This window comes from Canis lupus, chromosome 13 (genome assembly GCF_003254725.2).
Source record: "Canis lupus dingo isolate Sandy chromosome 13, ASM325472v2, whole genome shotgun sequence".
NCBI classification, from domain to species: domain Eukaryota; kingdom Metazoa; phylum Chordata; class Mammalia; order Carnivora; family Canidae; genus Canis; species Canis lupus.
The window spans coordinates 41,808,646-41,828,012 of record NC_064255.1 but is presented as its reverse complement, the minus strand read 5'-3'; the positions used below and the strand labels follow the sequence as shown (position 1 = coordinate 41,828,012).

At 36.7% G+C, this 19,367-nt stretch overlaps 1 long non-coding RNA gene across 8 annotated transcripts in view; it reads right to left on the bottom strand.

The window, feature by feature from the left end:
• The window catches only part of LOC112652223 (uncharacterized), a 248,027-nt gene extending 230,139 nt beyond the window's left edge, over positions 1-17,888 (bottom strand). For 7 of the 8 annotated variants that reach the window (XR_004814537.2, XR_004814547.2, XR_007401656.1 and 4 more), the window contains exons 1-3: positions 17,292-17,825; positions 10,308-10,523; positions 7,649-7,774 (exon numbers count right to left, since the gene is read on the bottom strand). This is a non-coding gene — a long non-coding RNA (uncharacterized LOC112652223). The other variant, XR_007401654.1, reaches the window with a different exon arrangement.
• Positions 17,889-19,367: the final 1,479 nt, after the last annotated feature.

Sequence of the window (19,367 nt, the reverse complement as noted above, 5' to 3'; positions counted from 1 at the left end):
TAGTATAAATTAATAGTATTATAATATAGTATAGTACAAATATCATAAAATTATTATAAATAGAAATAAAATTACTATAAATTTTATTTTATTTTATTTTATTTCATTTTATTTTATTATTTCTTCTTATTATTTTTTTAGTATAAATTTTAAAAAGCAAACATGCCAATAAAGTTTAGGTCCCTGAATCTACTGATTAGATATGAGTAAAAAATTTAGTGAGAATTAATTCCTTATTGGTTACACAGAAATTTATGGTTTGGAAAGACTAAATAGAACCTAAACAATTTAGGAAGACTAAGAACTTTTCAAGGTATAGAGAATAACCTCCTTGTTCAGACAGTGCTTTGAGATACAGCCACCCATTTCTTCTCTCTTTTAGAACAAGCTTCCCACTTGAGATCTTAAAAACCAATAGCCACAGGGGTGCACGGGTGGCTCACTTAGTTAAGTGTCTGGCTCTTGATTTTGGCTCAGATCATGACAGGGTTGTGGGATTGAGTCCCATGGCAGGCTTCCCACTCAGTGGAGAGTTTGCTTAGATTCTTTCTCTCCTTCTCTGTCTGCCCCTCCCCCCCCACATATGTGTGTGCATTCTCTCTCTCTAAATAATAAATCTTAAAACACACACACAAACACACACACACAGCCACAGAAAGAACTAGGGGACTCAATGTTTAAATTTCAGCTTTATGCTCTACACAATATTGGGCACTTACATATACTATCTGATTAGTCATAGCAATACTATAGAGTACAAATCATGCTATTAACTCAATTTTAAGGTGAGGAAACTGAGGCCTAGATAAGATGTTGAATAATACTACACTCAAATTCATACAGCTAATAATGAAGAAAGCAACAATTTGATTTCAGAACTTTTCAATTTTTTTCTCTTCCAACGCTATTTTATTTTAAAATAATTTGACTCATAAGCAGTTGTAAAAATCGTAAAGAGAATTAATGTGGTATCTACAACCAGCCTCCCCTCACAATAATCATATCTTACTTACATATTCATAACAGATTGCCCAAACCAGGAAATGGACATTGGTACGATACTATTAACTCAGGTTCAGATTCTAATCAGATTTCAAAGGTTTTTACGTACGTTTACGTGTGCATGGCATACTGTGGTTCCAATGAAGCAAAGATTCATGTAACCATCACTGCAATCAGGATATGAACTTCTCTATCACCACAAAAAAGCACCATATTCTAGTCCTAGGCAACCACCTATCTGCTCTGCATCACTAGAATTCTTATCTCTAATTTAAGACCTTTTTTGAACCTAAAGTCCAGGAGACTTTGAATGCCAATTTTTTTTTAGGCATTCTTTGCATTCTCCACAAATGGTATGCCATGGTGCATTTTCAAATGTGCATATACATGTATAAGTGAGCTAAGGATTGAACATGGATTTAAATACACAAAAGTAAAGACTATTATATACTATCATCACTATAACCCTATTTATAATTCTCTTCCAAAAAAAAATAAAAATAAAAAAAATAATAATTCTCTTCCAAAACTAGTGGTAGTTTTCATTTTATTGAAAATATCTGAACTTCTGTCATTACTGAATAAAACTGTGTTTAAAATTTTATACATAGGGCTGAATTTCACATTTTGTTCCATAGTTTTAAATGATGTTAAAAAAGGTATTTTTACATTTAAACACATCTGAGGCAAAAGGTACAAATGATCTCATAAATAAAATATGATCCAGGGGATTGCTATTTTTCCATTTTTGACCGCCAACCACCGTTAGCCTTTAATAATATGTACACTCCCTGTAAAATAATGATTTCTCAAGAGGCAGTAAACAGAGACAGGTCTTACTTATCTAAGCAAATTTTTATTAAATCAAAGTCATTTTTGTCACCCTTTCTTTTTGTCCTAATCTCAGGTACTTCCTGCCACTCTGTGACACACTCCCCTGTGACACAACATCCCAGCTGTACACAGTGTCAGGGTGCCTCTAACCACTCCTCCCTTGAGGTGTTAATAGATCTTGCCTCAGTTAAACTTTCTCAGTGCCTGGCTTCCTATCAAATTTGCAAGTCCTCTTAGGTCCTTGAAGGGCAATGCATAATGCATTCCCTGCTAATTATCTGAGGGTCACTAGATTAATATTTTATCACACCAGGTGAAGTATCCTTAGACCTAATAATACAAAAATTTCCAATTATGTTACTTCTCTGTATTAAATTCTGGGCCTAGTTTGAGGACTCTATCAGAGCACTGGAAATGTTAGGAACAGAAAATGGCACATGTCCCAATTTTAATTGAACTCTGCCTGAAATCACAAGACAGCTCATCACTACAGAATGCTTTCCAAGTAACAAAATACACGTGTTATTAAAATGGAGCCTTGCTATAACCCTATGTGACAGGCAGGACCAATGTTATTATTCACAGTTTACAGATGAAGCAGTTAGGTTCAGTGGTATTAAAAGATTTGTCCCAGGTCATTGATTTATTAAATAACAGACTAAGATCAGAACCAAGTTTTAAACTTGTATAAGACTGCAAAGAAGAATCAAGTGAATTATAAAATTTTCTTACAACAGCATGACTATAATTGGCCATTCCATAATTTCTTTAATAATAATCTAATATATGGCAAAGTGGATGTGACAAAACTAATACGATCTATTGATTAGATATGGGTAATATTTGGGGATTTTTTAAGGTTTGTTTTACTGCTTTGCTACTTTAAGTTTTGTCACAATAAAAAATACTGAGATTCATGTGTTTTCTTGGTATGCTCATTAAGTTAAATACAGCAACTTCTTCCACATTATTAACTAAATGAACTCCTTTTAATAATTATATTTATTACTATAGAAATATCTCTTCAGTATGCACCTTTTGCAAAGTGATTTCTAGGTACTGGGATTGTAAGAGTAAGCAAAATGTTGCCCCTATACTCATAACATTTATATTATAGTGAAAGGAGGTAATCTGTAAATACACAAATAATTTGAGAATATTTATGCAGTACATCTGCCAGCAACAAGTACTGGGAAAAGAAATAAAGCCAAGCAAAGGGATAGAAACTGATGGGAGACTGCCCACTTTGGGTGGAATGGTCAGTGAAGGCCTCTCTGAGTTGGTGACATTTGAACAGAGACCAGAATGGCACAAGAAACGTGAATATCTGAAAGAAGATCTTTCAGGCTTAACAGCAAGAAATAAACAAACAAACAAACTCAAGTGGGAACTGATTTGATACGTTTGAGGAAGAGCAAGGCTGATAAATTAGGATCAGACTGAATGACTGGGAGAAAGACAGAAATCAAGGTAAGGGAAATAGCCAGGTTGCACAGTGTACTTACCTGTGGCATCATGGGCCTTAGGATTTTGCTCTAAGTCTGATGGGAATCCATTAGAAGAGCTGTGTGTTGAGGGGACAGGTAAATTCTGCTGTGATTTAGACATTTTAAAGTTGTAAAGGGTTTCCCATTATTTGAGTAGAGAAGTGTATTCGTTTTCTAGGGTGGCCAAAACCAAGCACCATAGACTGGGAAGAAAAGAAAGAAGAAAAGGAAAAGAAAGAAAAGAAAAGAAAAAAAGAAGGAAGGAAAGAAAGAAAGAAGAAAGAAAGAAAGAAAGAAAGAAAGAAAGAAAGAAAGAAAGAAAGAAGAAAGAAATAAAGAAAGAAAGAAAGAAAGAAAGAAAGAAAGAAGAAAGAAAGAAAGAAAGAAAGAAAGAAAGAAAGAAAGAAAGAAAGAAAAAGAAAAAGAAAGAAAGAAGAAAGAAAGAAGAAAGAAAGAAAGAAAGAAAGAGAGAGAGAGAGAGAGAAAGAAAGAAAGAAAGAAAGAACGAAATAAAGAAAGAAAGAAAGAAGGAAGGAAGAAAGAAGGAAGGAAGGAAGGAAGGAAGGAAGGAAGGAAGGAAAGAAGGAAAAAAGTGAAATAAGTCAATCAGAGAAGGACAAACATTATATGGTCTCATTCATTTGAGGAATATAAAAAATAGTGAAAAAGAATAAAGGGGAAAGGAGAAAAAATGAGTGCAAAATATCAGAAAGGGAGACAGAATATGAAAGACTCCTAACTCTGGGAAACGAACTAGGGGTGGTCAAAGGGGAGGTGGGCAGGGGGTGGGGGTGACTGGGTGATGGGCACTGAGGGGGGCACTTGACGGGATGAGCACTGGGTGTTATTCTGTATGTTGGCAAATTGAACACCAATAAAAAATAAATGTATAAAAAAAAGAAAAAAGAAAAAGAAATTTAGTTTTCACAGTTCTGGAAGCTAGATGTCCAAGATCAAGGTGTTTTCAGGTTAGGTTTCTTTTGATATCTCTTTCTTCATATAAATGACCACCTTCTCCTTGTGTCTTCGCATCATCTTACCTCTGTACCTTGTGTGTCCAAATTTTCTCTTCCTATGAGGATGCCAGTCAAGTTGGGTTCAAACCCTCCCAGAATGACCTCATTTTAATTTAATTACCTCTTTAAAGATCCAATCTCTCAATAAAGTCACATTTTAAGGTTCTGAAGGTTAAGATTTCAACATATGAATTTTTGGGGAACACCATTCAGCCCAGAGGAATAAAATTCAATGCAAGGATTAAAATGGAGAGGTCATTTAGAAGGCTTAATGTACTAGTCAAAGGTAAAATGATGCTACTTGGACTACACAGAGGTCATGAGAATTGTTCATTGAATAAGTTATATAAAAAAAAACAGAATTAAGTGGCTCACCAATATTATTTCATGAAATCCTCTAACAGCATTTTAGGTCTGCTACTGTTTCCCCCATGTTGACTGTAATATATACATAAGGTCACACAGCTAGCAATTCAGGAGCTAGAACTCAAATGTTAGATGTGTCTGATTCCAAAGATCACACTCGATACTCTCTGGCATGCTTCATAAAGGTTCAGTGTTATCCTCTCAGAAATATTTAATAATACACGTGTAGAAATTATCTTAATTGGAAGGTCTTTGAGCATAGAATCAAAAGAGTGCGATTACACATTCCTTCCTAAAGAGATTTACCTTGCCTTTGTACAGAACACATATTAGTTGTAACTAGCCTTGAATGGAGGCTTCTTGTTTCCTAGCCATTTATTTAGTCTCTATTACTTATTGGGCTCTGTACTAAATTCTTTGAGGAGTCAGGAGAAATAGCTCTATTTACTTTGAAGGAATGTCCCATCATGTTTAGAAAGATGATATGCACATAAAATATGGCATTTGCTGGGTATCAAATGAGTTAGTTGACAAATAGTACTAGAGGACTTTAAAAGTGGGAAATGACTCCAACTTTGGAAGAGTAAAAATGGATGAGGCTTAACCTCTAAGAATCTGTAAAAATCCAATCAATAAAAAAAGCAATGCCTAATAAGTCCAAATTTACAAAAGTAGACAACTGTATTTTCTTTTCTGTCTAGGTAAGAAAACATCTTCTCGTATGAAATCCTGTACAAAAATTCATCCTAGAGTTTAGGCAAGAAGGATTGCTATTATCTACTCAGAGAGCATCCTGTGTTTTGCCTCCCTAGCAGTCCTCATAGTTATATTTTGTTGTTTAACACCCGCATCACTGTTAACTGGCAAGCATCATTAAAGCAGGGACAGATAAGATTTGCTCTCATTCTTTTTTGACTTCTCTAGCACATAGAAAATATTGTGGGCAAAAAGTCAGTAGATTAGGTTAAAAGTCATAAAAAGTAGCAAGAATGGTAATCAAATAAGACATTTGTGAAAAAGCAAAGAATTTGGAGATTACTTTTGCAAGCCATAAGAAAATATAGAGGGTGCCTGGGGGCTCAGTCGGTTTAGCGTCCAACTGTCCAACTCTTGATTTCAGCTCAGGTCATAATCTCAGGTTTGTGAGACAGAGCCCCATGTTGGGCTCTGCACTGAGCACAGAGTCTGTTTAAGATTTTTCTCTCTCCCTCCGCACCTCCCCTGCACATACACATTCTCTCTCTCTAAAAAAAAAAAAAAAAAAAAAAGAGAGAGAGAGAGAGAGAGAGAACAAGAACAAGAACAAGAAAATGAAAATACCAGATAATATTGTACATCCTATTTTCTAAGATTTTTGTTTTCTGTTATGGCTTCACCAAAAATAATGGATGACTTCTCATATTAATAAATAACATTGGTATTAAGTCATCATCATTATAATGGCTATCTAATACTTTATTGCATGATTCTATCATAATTCATTCAATGAATGCCCTATTGTTTAACATTTAGTCTCTGATTTTTTTTTTCTGATTCTTTCTTTTTACAAAATATGCTACATTATACATGGTCGTATATGTGTGGTCCTTGGTAAATACTATCAGGATTCCCTCTAGAAACTATACAGCAAAACATCCTTGCATTTCAGGAAACAAGAACAATTTCCATATTCTGAGACTTCCTCCACTTTCTGGTTTGCAGGATTTTTGTTGTTTGGTTGGTATGGGGTTTGTTTTTTTTTTATTTTTTAAGTAGGTTTTGCAGCATTATTTAGTATTCAGTGGTCATGGATATTTGAAGAATAATTTCTCTCTTTGAAAGTATTCCTCCAACATCTACAAACAAATACCAGCGTGTTCTCTCTCTGAAGGAAAACACAAAGCAGAAAGGAATTAAATGCTGCACAAATTCCGAAACTATGGAAATGTAACAATAGAGAAAACAAGTAGAAAGTTTTTAAGCCATCCGATGACTTTAGCAGCTGGTAGATCCAACCATGCCTATTTTTGCACAGAATGAAAAAGACACAGCAGGTTCCTTTGGAACATCAAACTGAGAAAATTGACTACAGCTTTAACAGCCTTAAAAGAATTTTTTGGCAGAATGAATAAGTATGCATAATTGAGAAAAATACCCCAATCTGTAGGGGGAAAAAATAGATATAAAAAGAGGCTAAACAAGAATGTTGCTGCCTGTTCTTTTCACAACAATCTTCCACCTGTCTCTGACTGCTGTATTTAGGGAACAGAGATTTAGAGCTATAAAAGAATAGGAAGTGGGAGAGTTTAGGATGGAGGAGTCTGGGGCTGTGTAAAGAGCACAAAGGATTTAGAGGCAGGAAATTTGACTGACAGGCAATTATGGGTGAGCTGGGAAGTCTGGAAGCCTGGTCTTCTTCCCCAACTCAGCTACTTACTTATTCTGGGACCCAGGGCAGAGAATGTCTCTCCTCTCTGGCTCCGTTTCCACATCGTGGAGAGAATATCACATGAGTGGCTCACTTTCTTAGTGCCTAATTCATATTACTTTTTCATTAAATATCAGCCATTATTTTATACTATAACTAAACGTGTAAACTTAGGCAAGTCACTTCACTTTTTTGTCTCAATTTCTCCAACTGCAAGATGAATCACTTAGACAATGTGGTAACGTGAAGTCACCTACGTTTAAAGGTCTATGCTCCTATGAGAACAATCACAAAAAAAAAAAAAAAAAAAAAAAAAAAAACACTGGAGGCTACTATCAGAGTTAGTTTGGGGATGATGTGAACCCAACAAAGTGAATATAAATGAAGAAGCCACGTAGGGCGGAAAAGGAGAGAAGAGAAATTAGAAAAAGTTACCTTTACAAATAGAGAGGGGTTTTATATTTACATTTATCAATTCATATCACACTTACATAAAATTATATATATTACATAAGAATAAAGCTACAATGGGGCACCTGAGTGGCTCAGTCAGTTGAGTGTCCGACCCTTGATTTCGGCTCAGATGATGATCAAGCCCACATTGGGCTCCATGCTTGAGATTCTCTCTCTCTCTCTCTCTGCCTCTGCCCCTTCCACACTCTCTGTAAAATAAGTAAATCTTAAAAAAAAGAAGAAGAAGAAAGCTACTACAAAAGAATCATTTGTTCATTTCAAGAATAGTGGGTTTTCCCCCCCAACCTCCTTTCTTCCAATGTAAAGAGTTCTCATAAATGCGATCTGCAAACATTTAATGGTCCTTATGGTTTTTTTTTCTCTTAAGTACAGAATACTGTAATTTCAGAACATAATTTTGTCCATCCTAAATATAAGACCATGATTCATTTGAAATTTAAAAATGGCTCCATGTCGCTGGCTTTTAGTCAAGTTATAATTTCAACTTTAAATAGATGTTTCTTAACTTTGAGTTTTAGTTTCAAGGAATCCCTAAAAAGCACAATTTTTTTTGCATATGTAACAGACATCTTTTTAGGAAAAGGTTCACAGCATTCAGAAAGATGCTCAAGGGCAACTCCTTTGCCAAAAATGTTAAGAATCATTGATAAACTGAACTATTTCTTTTAACTATGACCATAGTTATTTACTGAATCATCAGAGGCTGTCCAGTGCCTATCAGAGTACACACCAAATAAATATTATAGAATTAATAAATTGAATAAATGATTAATATTACTTGGCAAAGGAGGTCTTCCTTGACTGTCCTGTATGAACTAAATCCCAGATCTCTCATAATCTCCATTATTTTTCTCTACAGCACTCATAGTTAATCTGATATATCATATATTTATATATACCGTCTGATATACCACACACCCACACACACACACCATCTGATATACTATAAATAGACACATGTAAGTCATCTTTCTCCTACAATTAGAATGTAAGCTCTATAAAAGCAGGTATGTTGTATGTTTTGTTTTTTCACTGCGAAATTCCCAAGGCCCATATACGCACCCAATAAATGGTTGTTGTATGGATATTTAATCAGATAATTCACTTTACCCCAATTTCTTCTCTAAATTCTTTGAACTTAGAAGTTCGAATCTCTCTTTTACACATCAGCTTTCTTTTAACTTCTAGTCTTAATATCTGTCAGTTGCAAACTTAATGAGTATATTTTCTGCCCGGTTCAATAATAAAAATCTTTCAGCAGAATTGGGGTAAGGATCTATCATGCAACCTCTAGCTGGATCTAGATATGTGTAATAAGTTCTTTGATATCAAAAATCCATCACTTTTGGGGGTGCATGGTCAGGCAACTGACTCTTGATTTTGGTTCAGGTCATGATTTCAGCATCATGAGATCAAGCTCCGCCTCAGGCTCTGTGCTGAGTGTGGAGCCTACCTACGATTTTCTCTCCCTCTCCCCACCTCCCTATCATGTACATAATCTCTCTGTTAAAAAAAAAAAAAAAAAAAAGGAAAGAAAAAGAAAAAGAAAAGAAAAGAAAAGAAAAGAGAGAGAAACAGAGAGAGAGAGAGAGAGACCTGGATGGCTCAGTGGTTGAGAGCCTGCCTCTGATTCAGGGTGTGGTCCTGGAGTCCTGGGATCGAGTACCACATCAGGATCCCCTCAGGGAGCCTGCTTCTCCCTCTGCTTGTGTCTCTGCCTCTCTCTCTGTGTCTCTCATGAATAAATTAAAAAAAAATCTTAAAAATATATATATGAGGACTAAAGGTAGGTGGAAGGAATGGTTAATTTTTCTGTTTAGTATGTGGTAGGGACTCTACTTGGGGCTTCCTCATTTGTAGCTTTATTCTTTATTTTCATGCTAATAAGAGCCTTATAAAACAGATACTATATCTTTATTTTTTCAGATAGTCAGAAGCTTGTATTTGAATTCTTTCATTGCCAGTACTGATTGTAATCTTAAACAATCATTCTGAGCTGCTATTTCTTTATAAATAAAAAGAGGAACATAGCACCTAATGCCTTTTAAAAGAGTGGCAATGAAAATTTAATGAGAATATGTATGTGAATTTATGAGCTCCAGCTATTATTTTATTTTATAGTGTACACATTTGGACTTTGAAAATCAGCGTTATTAACCTTGAGCACAACAAAACTTGTCAATATGTAGATCATATTTGTTGCTCTCTCCATTAAAAAAATTAAGGTATAAACAATTATATATTGTGATTACCCAATATAATCACTGGAAATAGAAACTACTAAAGAATACAGAGGAATCTATAATACTCAGTTTCCTTCTTCAAGCCCTTCACTCAAATAATTGATTAGATACTTCAAATGTGTATATCAAGACCTTCCTTTAGAGGAATGTCTATGTCTAAACCTTATAAAGTATACTTTAATATCTTAGTTTTGGGGTGTGAAAACTAAAATTGAGTAAATGAACTTGCTCAAAGTTACAATTACAGGTGAAGATGAGATTCAAACCTATATCTGTCAGAAATCAAAATCCATGTTTAACCCTGAGGCTCTTCTATGCTTTAGGTTTTTCTTGGACCTTCCCTCTCAATACAAGTCTAAAGTTTCTCAACAGCCTGGCCATGGAACATTCCTGGGTATAGAATTTCCTAAATTAAACTTCCCACAGTTTACTGATCTAGTAGGTTTTTAGTCAGTGATTCTTAAATCAGGCAACGTACAATCTAGCAGATAAAAAGGAGCTCTGAAGAACGGTACAAGCAAAAGATTTTTATAGGCCAAGGTGAGCAGGAACAAGGAAGTTATACTTGGCATTTGCTGATTGGTTACAGCAAGGTAACTTCCCTTATATGAAGCAAAATGGAAGTCTGGGAGCCAGGTCAGGTAATGTATGCTGAGCAGGTAACCCTTGATTGGTTGATCTAGGCCTCTCCTTTCTGGTAAAGCAGAGCACAGAAAGTTAAGTTTTGGTTTAGTTTAGCATGAGATATTCCATCTTTTTTTTTTATTATTTATTTATTTATTTATTTATTTATTTATTTATTTATGGCTTGGGGACAGAGGGAGGAGGAGACAGAGATACTCCAGCAGACTCCCCACTGATGAAGAGCTTGACATGGGGCTGGATCCCATGATTCTGAGATCATGACCTGAGCCAAGAATCAAAAGTCAGACACTTAACTGACTAAGCCACCCAGGCATCCCGAGACTCCATCTTGAACCTAATCTGTTACGTAACACCTATGGCCTTTCCTCCACATAACAATGACTCCTTTCAAGAAAAATTTATCTTTGTTACTCTGAGGTAGCACTCGATGAATGTTCCACAGTGGATGCTGTATTCATCAGCTAGGATCCGCTGTAACAAAATACCACAGACCAAACAACTTGAAAGGACACTGTTGACCTTTTCCAACGATAAACTCATCCTCTTTAACAACACACTTTTGTTTCTGATCTCCTTAACCCAGAAGATGGCAGACAATCAACCTAAAGTGTTTTAACACCAAACTGATATTTCTGCTTGATTCTGTTGTCTTTCTCAAGCCTGGCATGAAAACAATCATGAAATTCTTCAGTTCTACTTCCTTATCATGTCTCAAATTATTCCTATTCTCTTTATTACTGATGCCAATATGGTAGTCCATAACTCTGCTTATTAGAGGTCTTCAGACCAATCTCCCAACCTTCATTCTCCTCTTTACCCCCAATAACCATTTATCAGGGAGGACTTCTTTAAAAATGAAAACCCAGGTGACTTTATAATAAGTGATGTGAGACTCCAGCAATTTCATTTTCTGCCAAAAATCCCACCAAAACAACAATAAAATGGAGTGAAAATAATATTTGATGAAATAATAAAATCACAAATCATATAATATGAAGAATAACTGCCAAAGAGACTAAAGTTTGTGAAATTTAAACTTATAAAATCTAGGGCTTCAACATCCCTGTAATACAAAGTTTTCAGGGAAAAGATTATTCTAAAGTAAGTGAAGATGCCTAGCAAGGCACTAAATTTATTTTACTTGGAATTAATGAGAGAAGGTTAACAGGTTAATGGTGCAATTCTATTTTGAAAAAAGAATAATAAAATATTAGATATGCAAATTATATCTTTTTACAGGTGGGCCATAGAAAAAGCTGGAGACATCTCTATAATTACCCAGTTTTACGATGAATGTCCTGGGTAAACTCATTATACTCTAAATGGATGGTCCTTATTTTCTCCCTTCCTACAAAGTCATAAACAGGATCTCAGGAAAAGCAGGGGCTGTCCCGAGAAGTCCCCCTCTTTTGGGTTTGTGGAGCCAACTCCAATGTATGGGAGAGGGTGGTTCCACTCACACCAACAAGCAATGCTCTGGACCCCAGCTGTGTGTCCTACAACTCAAATTGGTTCTGACACAATCCACCCAGAGACAGCATCGGATTCCACAGGGTAAGGGCTCAGTCCTACAAGTCTGCCCTCCTACCCCAACTTCAGACGCCAGTCACACATGAGCCCAGGTTGTTACCTGTCCTGCCCAACTAGCTATAAATCAGAGGTTCCCACAACCATCTTCTTTGGTCAATCAACTTGCTAGAGTGGCTCACAAAACTCAAACACATTTTGTTTACTGATCACCAGCTTATTATAAAAGGATATAACTCAGAAACAGCCAAAGGAAAGAGAAGCAAGATACTGGGAAAAGGCACGGGACTTCTCTCCAGGCAGGTCACTCTGAGCACCTCCACGGTCCTAGTACCCTTGTCCCTTTGGGTTTCTATGGAGGCTTCATTATGTAAATATGATTGATTAAATCACTGGCCATGAGAGATTGATTCAACCTCTCTAGCCCCTCTCCCACCCTGGACATCTGGGGGGTGAGACTTAAAGTCCCAACCTTCTAATCAACTGGTCAGTTCCCTGGAAAACAACCCATTTTTACTTGTAGTCCCAAGTCGCCTCACTAACATAACAAAAGACACCCTTACAGTTTTCCCCACTTGGGAAAGTCCAAGAGTTTCAGGAGCTTGGTGCTGAAAATGAGGACAAAGACCAAATATATATTTGATCCCTGAACTAAGTTTCATATCATAGCACAACAGAAAGACTGCACTGATTTTAGAAATTTGCAGTTGTACTAACCTCTTTGCCAGCAGGTTATCTTTGTGTTAGAAAGGGGAAAAATTCTAAGTCACAAGAAGCTCTGCACCTGCCAATTTTTGTTATCTAAAGAGAATGACGCGCCAGGAGAGATGAAAAAGAAAGAAAAACAAAAAAAGCAAAAACCTGCATGGCTTCCTTCTAACTTTCAACTTACAGGGATCTGAATCAAGTGTTGATGAGAAAGTTCCCACAGACCACAGAAGGAAGCTCAAGCTGTCTGTGATAACTGCTCATTCTCCAGGCATATTTTGCATTATTTATGGAAGAATAAATTATCTGATCTCAGAAGGACAACCTCAACTCAAATACAAGTAGTAATTTAGAAACATCTATGTAAAATTAACCATACAAAAAAAAAAAGTCACAAAATAAAAGCAGTTCAGGAGATTTTGAGAAAAAAAACTTGTACATAACTAATAAAAATGGTGGCTAGCAGTTTTTGAACTAAAACATGACATAAAAGAAAACGGGACATCTATAAAAATAATAACTTAACTTTAAGCTGTAAGATATTAAGAAAGAAATTCCACAACAGAAGACATTCAAACAGTGGGATAGTTATTTGGCCAGCAAAAAAGGTGTGGGGAGGGGACTTCGAAAAACAAAGGTAAAAAAAATGTATTTATACATATTCTGGATTTACATGTGGCATTTCCAGCATGACGGTCTCATTTTTTTTTTCCATGTCCAGTGACAGTCACCAAAAAAACGTCTCAAGACCCTGAGCTGGGGCTGCACGGTCTTTTTTTAACCTACTCTTGACAGTTAACACATCATTTCCATTGCTTACTACTGGTCAAGAGCCACACGCCAAGTCTGCAAAGATTCAAGGGGAACAGACGTAGATGGAAAGCTAGCAAGGTCAGGACCGTGTGGGATGAAAGGATGCTTTTGGAAAATACAATCTGCTGCTGCAAGATACAGAAGGCCCACCCAGAATTTAAGTTTTTCACACATGGTGGACATTCATCAGCTATGTTTTACAGAGACAATGGAAAAGCATTACTTAAAACAAGTCATGTTAATGGAGATCAGTTAGAGAAGCTTCTACTATAAACTGATGACTCCATTTTTCAGAACAAAGAGAATGCAATGGAAAATATTTAAAATTAGTAGGTTGAGTCACAGAGATATAAGTATTTCCTTTAAGGTACAAATGCTACCCAAGGGCGTCTGGGTGGCTCAGTCAGTTAGGCGTCTGCCTTCAGGGCAGATTATGATCCCGGGGTCCTGGGATCCAGCCCCACACTGGGCTCCATGCTCAGTGGGGAGTCTGCTTCTCCCTCTGCCCCTCCTCCCTGCTTGTGCACTCTCTCATTCTGGCTCACTCTCTCTCAAATAAATAAATTAAAAAAAAAAGATACAAATGCTATCAGCTACCACCAATAGAGCTCAGGATAATATGATCAGACAGTGAAGGTTAAAGAAGATTAGTTGTATAATCAAATGGTTAAGATTGAGGAAGCTGGAAAGAAATAAGGGCATGCACATTACTTTATTCTAGAGTGTAGAGTCCATAGATAATGTCTAAAATGACTACATTAAGATCCAGTATTCTCCAGAGCACACAAACTATGTATATAGTAAATTCCCTAGAATATTGAAATAGAATATCACCATGTATTTGTATCTGGAATATGAGAGAAATGTATTTTTCATGCATCTAATATAAATATCGAGAATTTTACATATAAAAATTATATAACAAATTTCATACCCATTAAGATCATGTTTTGGATTTTTTTCCTTTTTTTTTTTTAAGATTGTATTTATTTATTCATAAGAGACAGAGGGAGAGGCAGAGACACAGGCAGAGGGAGAAGCAGGCTCCCTGTGGGGAGCTCCCAGAGGGGAGCCTGAGCTAAGGGCAGATGCTCAACCACTGAGCCACTCAGGTGCCCTGGATTTTTTTTTCTTACCTATAATGGATATGATCAAAATATTTGAAGATTGCTGATAAATAGCTGTAAAGTAACCATTTAAAGATTATAAAGCTTAAAACATACACACATGCATATACACCAAAACATACATAGTGAGAAATTTTTTTAAAGGCACAATAAAGGGACACCCTGGGTGGTTCAGTGGTTGAGCATCTACCTTTGGTTCAGGGCATGACCCTGGGCTCCTGGGATTGAGTCCCACACATTGGGCTCCCCAGAGGGAGCCTGCTTCTCCCTCCACCTATGTCTCTGCCTCTCTCTCTCTGTGTGTCTTTCATGAATAAATAAATACAATCTTTAAAAAAAAAGGGCACAATAAAAAATATGGGAAAAATAAACTATAGGCATCGGTAGAAATTTTCCTGACATTTTAAGAGGTAAAAAAATTCACTTAATAAACAAAAAAAAATCTCTAAAAATGGCTCAAAACAAAACCCTAGGATACAATACATACAAGTGATGCAAAAACATTTAAAATGAGAACCAAGGCTTACTTACCAAGCAAGATTTAATTCACACTAAATTCCAGTGCATTGATTTTTTAGTGGCCACTTTATAATTTTAAGGAATTTAAGCCACAAAAAACATACCATAAAACTTTATGTACAAAAAAAAAAAAAAAACAACTTTATGTACCAAAAATGAAAGTATGAAAAGGTATAAATCATAAACTGCAAAGAATACAAAGTATAAAAACATATTAATAATGAACCATTCAAAAATACTCTGAGGCAACTACTGCTCAAAACATTGTTAAAAATTTACAAAATATCTCAAGAATCGAATGCTTTAAAAATCTAACTATATTTATGGCATATAACCAAAATTCTAATTAGAGGATGATATAGTTAAGTAGGTAATTTATAAACAAAGAATGAAAATAAAATGAGTTAGGGCCACCTGGGTGGCTCAGGGGTTGAGTATCTGCCTTTGGCTCAGATCGTGACCCCGGGGTCCTGGAATCGAGTCTTACATCAGGCTCCCTGCATGGAGCCTGCTTCTCCCTCTGCCTGTGTCTCTGCCTCTCTCTGTGTCTCTCATGAATAAATGATTTTAAAAATCTTTTAAAAAATAAAAAATAAAATAAAATAAAACGGGTAAAATTCAGAACTTTAAGAAACACATCACTGAAGCCAAAGGAAAGCAGAACAAAAAATTGGTGAAGCAGAAAGGAGAACTTAATATTTTTTAGATTACCCCAAAAAAGTAAATAATCCAAAAACTGATTCTGATGAGAAAAATCAATAAAATAACTAGAATAATTGAGCTTCAGAAAAACTGTTTAATAAAAAAAAAAATGTTGGGGCACTTGGGTGGCTCAGTAATTGAGTGTCTGCCTTTGGCTCAGGTCGTGACACTGGGGTCCTGAGATCGAGTCCCATGTCAGGCTCCCTGCAGGGATCCTGCTTCTCCCTCTGCCTGTGTCTCTGCCTCTCTCTCTGTGTGTCTCTCATGAATAAATAAATAAAATCTTTAAAAAAGAGTCAAAATCCATAAAGCGGGAGAAATTCACAGATACAAATCCATTATAAAATCAATTACTTAAATTAACCACCACTATAAAATAAATTTGAAAAGTGAAATTATTATTTTCCCATAATATAAACTAAAGGTTACCTGATATTAAATAGCAATTTTCAAATTCTATTCTAGAGAATCTAGAAATTTGAGAATATCAAGTAGCTGTCCCTTAAGCAAGCGTCAGGCCTAAATAGTTACATAGTCTCCTTGTACTTTGAAAGAAGAGAAATATTAATTCCCTCTAAATTGATCCAGACCATAAAGAGAAGTTAGCTCACCAATCTACTACGAGATCAGAATACTGATCCCAACCCAACAAAGGTTAGTTATATTCTGAAAAATAATCAGGCTAATTTCATGATTAAAAAAATGAATAATATATTAAAAATCTGAAATAGAAGATGAGCAAATTATTTTTTTAAGATTTTATTAATTTGACAGAGAGAGAGAGAGCACGCAGTGGGGGGAGCAGCAGGTAGAGGTGGAGGGAATAGCAGGCTTCCCGCTGGGCAGGGAGCCCAATGGAGGGCTCGATCCAAGACTGGGATCATGACCTGAGCCGAAGAAGGCAAACGATTACCAGACTGAGCTATCCGGGCTCTCCAAGATGAGCAAATTAACACCGGTAATGTATAAAATAGAGAGGCAAATAGCTCAATATTAGGAATTCATTAACAGAATTTGTAATATTCATTAAAAAAATGAAAACCTTACATTCACCTCCTTAGAAGCCATAAAGGTTATACGTACACTAATAAGAGACTGGTTACATAAATTATTGCAGAGTCATATGGGGGAAATGTCTGCAGTTATTAGAGAGATTAAGCGAGGGTTAGAGATATTCCAAATTTTGCATTACGTACTGTTAAGCGGTTTGAGGAGCAGCGCTGACTACAGAAGAACATGCATAGGATAATTGCTATTCATAGAAAATACAATATAAGACACTTTATCCAAACAGCATTTCCTGACTAGAGGAAGTAATCCCTTAATGGGGTAAATTAAACTACATAAAAATAAAATACTTCTGTGTAAAAAAAAAAAAAAAAAAAAAAAATTTACTATTGAGTCAAAAGAAAAAAAAATACCTGTGGAAAAATTTTACAATGCAGGATAAAAGGTTTCCCGACTATATCATGAGTTTTTTTCAAGAATCAAGAAGAGGCCAAAACTGGAGCACCCGTGTGGCTCAGTCAGTCAGGTTTCAGCTCAGCTCATGACCTCAGGTCTCAGGATCGAGGCCTACATGGGGCTCCCTGCTCAGAGGGAATCTGCTTGAGGCATCTCTCACAACCCCTCACCACCCTCCCCGCCCCACACTCTCTCTCTAAAATAAATTAATACATCTTTGAAAAGAAAAGGCCAACACTGATGTGAGAAACTAAGAAGAAAGGAAAATTAAGTTTCCTTGCTGCTTACAGCCCACTCACAAATCCTTCAAACAGGCAGAGGGACCTTCCTGTAGGCTCTCAGCTGCCTTGGTGTCAATACTTCACTAAGGGTGAAATCCTAGCCCAAACCCCAGGATCCTATGAGTCTACCTTAACATATAAAATTTCATTTGGAAGTTTCCATGATCTCTAACACCCCTAAGCTACATGTTGGCGATCATCCCTCAAGCCTGTGACCCACCGATATATATCTGAGGGGCCTCATGACCATGGTTTTATTAGACGGTAATAAATGACCATTTCCTAACAATAGCTAGCCCCCTCAAGGTTCTAGAAACTTCTTTCCAAAATTCTTTAGTGAATTGTGACATCTCTAACCCCCTCCCAACCTGAAAGTACACAATCTCCACCCCTTAGCTCTAGTGCAGCTCTTTCTGACTACAGCTCTGGTCCTCATGCTTTAATAAAATCACTTTTTTTTTTTTTTTTTTTTTGCATGAAAGACATCTCAAGAATTCTTTCTTGGTTGTCGGCTCTGAACCCCAACATCTTTCCTACATTGAAAACTATACAATTTCTAAAAGTGGGCACAGGACATGAAGAGGGATCACAGAAAAATCATCAGCTTATAACCCGATGAAGAGATGCCCAGCCTTGCTCAAAATAAAAATCTTGAGAAAAGAAGGCAAAAGAAGTCAGAATGTTAAGAGTTTAAATTCTTGGCAATACGCAAAGTTAGGGAGGGTATAAAAAATATCCAGGGCTTGAATAAGCTGGTGGAAACTGCTCAGAGGGCAATTGAGAAAAGTATGCAAAATTAAATATACAAGTAGTGTTGAAGTTTCACTTCTGGTAACACATTTGACAGAAAAACCAACATATGCTTGCGGAGGCAAGTTACTGGAACCTTCTACCCACGGGGGCCATGCTGGCGTCTCCCAGCTTGGTTCACCGTCCCTGCGATCAATCATTCTCATGTCTCCCGTAGCCCCGTAGAGCGCTCAGCTCCCTGCATCACACTCACCCTATCCTCCCACCATCCTTCCTTCTGCTTTTTTAATTACTTGAGGGCAAGAATTGTTTCCAGGCGATTGCATTTCCCTCTAGCAAAAATTAAGGGCTTCAAGAATACTTCTTGAATAAATACTGAGTGAGAATAATGTGGGTAAGAAATGAATAAAATGGGTTACTCCATCTCTGGCAAGGAGACCCTATATGCCACTTTTTAATTTTTTTTAATTTTATTTTTTAATTATTTGTTTGTTTATTTTTTATATGCCACTTTCAATGTCCAAACAACTCCTAGTCCCCCTTGGCTCTACTTTGGAGTGAGGACTATGCGGGTGCTGCCTTCTAGCTTCTGCGTTTCTTCTTCCCTTCATAACAGCACTGGGGACAAGGGCTCCTTGCTTCTGACTCCTACGTGTTGCACTTGCTCTTAGTAGATGCCTTTTCTCCAGATTTCCTTGCTCCCTTTACACTGTGTGTGAGGACTCTGATGCCCAGGAGGAGGTGAGTTCCATGCAAGGTCGGCCCTCAGTGCACGGGCCACCCCCCTAGGGCAGGCCTATCCACCAAGCGCTCCAAATGCTCCCCAGAAGGCAGGTGGCGACTGCAAGGAGGGGAGTGTGACCCAGCCAGGTCAGGGGGGGGGGGGGGGGCACTCGGGGACCATAGTGAGTAACAGGGATTTGGGGAACAGACATAAATATGTGAATTTAAAGACACATGTCCACAGAAGTGCAGAAGAGTTCATGCAGAAGTGCAAATGCT